This window comes from Oratosquilla oratoria, chromosome 4 (assembly GCF_046742065.1).
Source record: "Oratosquilla oratoria isolate Oo_2021 chromosome 4, ASM4674206v1, whole genome shotgun sequence".
In the NCBI taxonomy this organism is placed as follows: Eukaryota; Metazoa; Arthropoda; class Malacostraca; order Stomatopoda; family Squillidae; genus Oratosquilla; species Oratosquilla oratoria.
The window spans coordinates 82,642,766-82,647,765 of record NC_134780.1 but is presented as its reverse complement, the minus strand read 5'-3'; the positions used below and the strand labels follow the sequence as shown (position 1 = coordinate 82,647,765).

At 45.8% G+C, this 5,000-nt stretch overlaps 1 protein-coding gene across 12 annotated transcripts in view; it reads right to left on the bottom strand.

Annotated features, from left to right (window-relative positions):
- LOC143024996 (transmembrane and coiled-coil domains protein 2-like) overlaps nt 1-5,000 on the bottom strand; it is a 749,123-nt gene that overhangs the window by 495,261 nt on the left and 248,862 nt on the right. For all 12 annotated transcript variants that reach the window (XM_076184578.1, XM_076184576.1, XM_076184581.1 and 9 more), the window contains one exon: nt 118-269. The gene's annotated coding sequence lies outside the window, so the exon portion shown is untranslated. The remainder of the gene's footprint in view (nt 1-117; nt 270-5,000) is intronic.

Sequence of the window (5,000 nt, the reverse complement as noted above, 5' to 3'; positions counted from 1 at the left end):
ATACATATATATATATATATATATACATGTGTGTGTGTGTGTGTGTGTGTGTGTGTGTGTGTGTGTGTGTGTGTGTGTGTGTGTGTGTGTGTGTGTGTGTATAATAGTAATACTCACTAGAACAGACAGGCGCGGGCGTCGACGGGCTGTCCCGTGGGCGTCAGCTGCGGATTTCGCGGGCGTGGGGATGAGGGCGGCAGCGGCAGTGGCGGCGGCGGAGGACTTCAGGGGCGGTCGTGGCGTCGGCACAGGCCAGCTTTCGCCCTGTCCTGCCGAGGAGAAAATAAATAAATGAATAAAAATAAAAATACATACATATACCAAGGGTTCTTTTCCTCTAAGATTTTTTTTTATAAAATAAAAACAATCAATAATAACAATAATAATAATAATAATAATAATAATAATAATAATATCATTATTATTATTAATGATAAATAAAAAGAAAAGTAAAATGAATAAAAATATATAAAGATAAATAAAAACATAAATGAATAAATGAAATATAACTGGATACCATGTCGAACTCATGAGCAGGTGGTCGTGAGTTCCATTCCCGGAACCTGCTGCGGGCTATGACAAATTGGTTCCCAACATCCCTGGCCAAGTGGGGAGGCGACCCAACATCGGCTTAAAAAAATTGCCGCAAATGACAGGACTTTGCCATAGCAAGGGTTTTTCACTTCCCACTGCATGAGAGAGGGATGATTTTTTTTTTCAAATCTTAATGACAAAAAACAAATAAATTAGTATATAAATAAATTAATATCTTAAGTCTCAAGGGCAGAACCCAACGCTGGGAGTCTGTACGTGAGTGGAAAGGACGTCGGAGAGAAACATCTCCCCGTCACTCGTATATAAGTCCCATCTGGAGGTGCTGCCCCGAGGGGCTGGTACTTGGTCTCCAGGCCTTCCTCCTCCTCTCTTCGTTCTACTCCTCCTCTTCTCTTCGTCTTCGTCCTCCTCCTCCTCTTCCTTCCTCCTCTTTCTTCTTTCTTCCTCCTCCTGCTCTCTTCCCCTTCTGCTCTCTTCCTCCTACTCCATTATTCATCTTCCTCTCTTCCCCCTCTCTTCACCTTGCTTTCTTCTTCTTCTTCTTCTTCCTCCTTCTACAACTAGACATTTTCATAGAAGGACAGATTCTAATCTTGCACACAGGCAAGAGTCCAACGTGTCCTCCTGGAAAGATCTACGGGTGGTCCAGAGAACCGTCGCCGGTTACTGTGGGGCTTTGGGTTTTCTAGTCAACAAAACTTCAGGGAACAATTACCATTACACATGTAGATACGCCGAGTCTACTTCAGCAGTTCCACAACATACATAAGAATGAAGACTACAAGAGACCCTAAGGCCTACACTTGGCAGTTCCATGACAATGAGAGCACTACCGCCTCCCACAAACGTTGACGACAATACGCCCATCAAGCGAGGCGTGCACTCTGAGTCTACACGCCCTCACGCCCACCCCCACGCCCCCGTCACACGCCCGTGGCACTGCGCTAGGGTCGTCCATTACACGGGAGGCACATCAGAGGCATTGTGTAACAATCAATCATATGATTAATGGCCCCACACACGCGCACACACGTACACACACACACACACACACACACACACACACACACACACACGGATGTGGCCGGGGAATGGTTGAGTGCCTAGACGGAGTGTAAGTCCTCCTGAATGAATGAAGCTTGACAGCCGTCTACTAGAGCTGCTACTGTGTGGATATATAGCAGCTACAGGTGCTGACGCTATTCGCTACGTATGGGGAAATGTAAGTGAATACTAATGCAATATCATTTAATACAATGTGTGTGTGTGTGTGTGTGTGTGTGTGTGTGTGTGTGTGTGTGTGTGTGTGTGTGTGTGTGTGTGTGTGTGTGTATATATATATATATATATATATATGTGTGTGTGTGTGTGTGTGTGTGTGTGTGTGTGTGTGTGTGTGTGTGTGTGTGTGTGTGTGTGTGTGTGTGTGAACTTCTCAGGTGAAAAAAGTCATATACACGACCTATAAGACCTCTCTGACTATCAATACCAACTCATGTATTTTTAAGCACAACTTCGCACGCAGTTCTCACAAAGAGGACCTGTGCTGACACAAATGGTACCAAGTAACCTTTAACGGGTAATAGTATTAATACCATAGTAAACATTTCAGCAGTAATCCTTTCTGTTACCTTTCATTCCTAACTTGGCTGCCGCCAAGCTATTTTATTCACCTCTGGGTCTTCCTTAGCCGGGCCCTACGCGTTCAATATTATTGCGCAATATTCCGTATTGTGCAATATCACTCACGCTGCAGGAGTGGTATTGAAAAGGCACAGGTGTTTGGCCTGTACATTTGATGTCTTCAATATATTTTGTAATTCTTCAGTTCTATCCATACATCGTCAATATTGCACAATACTGAATATTGCGCAATAACATTGATCGTGTTGGGCTCGCTTTACACACAAAGGAATCACTGTGCAAACAGGGAATAAGGGTTTACAAAGGAAGCTCGCTGGCCATGTGGATTAGGACGTTACATGCGGCGAAGGACGAGGGGATGGCGGTTCGATCCCTGCTACCGGTGAGGTTGAACTAAAGGCAAGGTTCATTAAATTCCACACTACAAAATCCCCTGTAAGGGGTACCGTCCTAGTCTCCCGATATGGGGAAGTTTGTGACATTAAAAAAAAAAAAAAAAAAAAAAAAAAAAAAAAAAAAACATACCGACAGGAAACAAAGCAGAAGTAGTTAACAAACACAAACAAATAAATAACAAAGATTTACAAAGGAGTAGCGTAACGATAGGACAAACAAACAAACGCACAAATAAATAATTAAACAAATAAATAAAATTTTATTATCACGCCTTGCGAACCGTACAATACTTATCCTGCGGCTGTCGCCAGAAAATTTCATTCATCCTTGTGACACCAGACCCCTCGCGGAAGATAAAGTCGCGGAAGATAAAGTTATCTTTGTAAATCACAGATTACAAATGGGAAGGAACAACAAATCCGCTCAAAGTTGGAGAAGCTACAAGGAAGAGGAAGAAGAAGAAGGAGGAGGAGGAGGAGGAGGAGGAAGAAGCAGAGTAATAGGAGACACAGGAAGAGGAGGTGAGGAAGAGAAAGAGAGAGAGGAGAAGAAGGTAGAGGAGGAGGAAGGGGAAGAGGAGTAATAGGAGACACAGGGAGAGGAGAGGAGACGAGAATTAGAAGGAAAAGGAGGAGAAAGAGGAGGAGAAAGAGGAACAGGAAGAGGAGGAGAGGAGAAGTAGAGGGAATAGGAGGAGTAATAGGAGGCACAAGACGAGGAGGGGAGGAGGAGATACACGAGGAGAGGAGAAGTGGAAGAAAGAGGATATGGAGGAGAAGGAAGAGATAGAGGAGGAAGATGAATAAGATGAAGAAAAGGAGGAAGAGGAAGAAGAGAAATAATAGGAGGCAAATGAAGAGGGAGAAAAGGAGGAGGAGGAGAATCAGAAGGAAAAGGAGTAGGAAAAAGAGATAGAAGAGGAAGAAAAAGAGGAGGAGGAGGAGGAGGAGGAGAGTCCCCACCACAACTCGCGTACACGGTGGCGCCAAACTTGAGTCTAAGGAAGTCTGAGTTAATTACTTCCAGCACGTAAGACAATTCACCACCGACCGACCGGAGAAACTGTCCACCCTTTCTTCCACCCCCCCCCCCTCTGCACGGGCTAATATATATATATATATATATATATATATATATATATATATATATATATATATATATATATATATATATCAACCCCCCCCCCCACCCACTCCGGCTTGACCTCCCACCCATCCACTACGACCCCCCCCACGCCTCCCCCCCCACCCCCGGCAAAGGGAGGAAACCTAAGAACTGGGAGGATATGACCAGGCTGATGTAGGGCACAAAGCTTTTGACCGCAGGAAGAGGAGGAGGAAGAAGGAGAAGAGTGAGGAGGAGGGAGAAGGAGGTGGGAGAGGAGAAGGCGGAAGAGGGAGGGGAAAGGTAGAGGAGGAAGGCAGGAGGAGGAGAAAGAGGGAGAAGATGGAGGAGGAAGAGAAGAAGAGGAATACATGAGAAGGAAAAGGAGAGGAGGAAGACAGGAGGAGAAAGGAGGAAGAAGGTGGAGAAGGAAGAGAGGGGGAGGAACAAAGGAGTAGGAGGAGGAGGAGGAGGAGGAGGAGGACGAAGAGGAGGCGGAGGTGCATGTGTGTATTGTGCTCATGGGGTCTCGTTTCTTTGTCTCGTTTATATTGTTGGTCTGGATTACATTTTCATCAAATTGGTGTGTGTGTGTGTGTGTGTGTGTGTGTGTGTGTGTGTGTGTGTGTGTGTGTGTGTGTGTGTGACTGATTCACCACCATGGTCTTGGATCACGTGTTGGATTCATGGTCGACAGCTATTACCCTCCCGGATGAGAGCCCTGAGCTCATACATACCCGATCAATGGGTAATGCTGTGATCTTACGCACACACCCAACTCCTTGCCCACGAGAGTTGGGGTGCCGGCTCGCAATGCAGAGTTGCTAAAATCATTTCACCCCTGGGCGGGAATCGAACTAGGACCGCTGGATTAGCGTTCGCGAACGGTACCACTGCACCATCGACCTGTGTTTGTGTATTTATCTAGTATCTTACGGGAAGGGGAGCTATGCACGTGGTGTCCCGTCTCTGTATCTCGTAGTGTCTAAACTGCTCTTAAATTCGTGTATGGTTTTTGAACACACAATTGTTTCATCCAGTTTGTTCCATACATCCACCATTCTGTGAAGGAAGCTGCGTGTGCGTGTGTGTGTGTGTGTGTGTGTGTGTGTGTGTGTGTGTGTGTGTGTGTGTGTGTGTGTGTGTGTGTGTGTGTGTGTGTGTGTGTGTGTGTCTGTAAGATAAGCAAGATTGACAGGAACCAATAGCATGACGAGGATCTCTTTCTTCGTTTCTTTTGGGTCTTCAGGCACGTCGCCGGAAGAGTCTGCAAGACGCGGCAAGGAGGCGCCTCCCCTTCC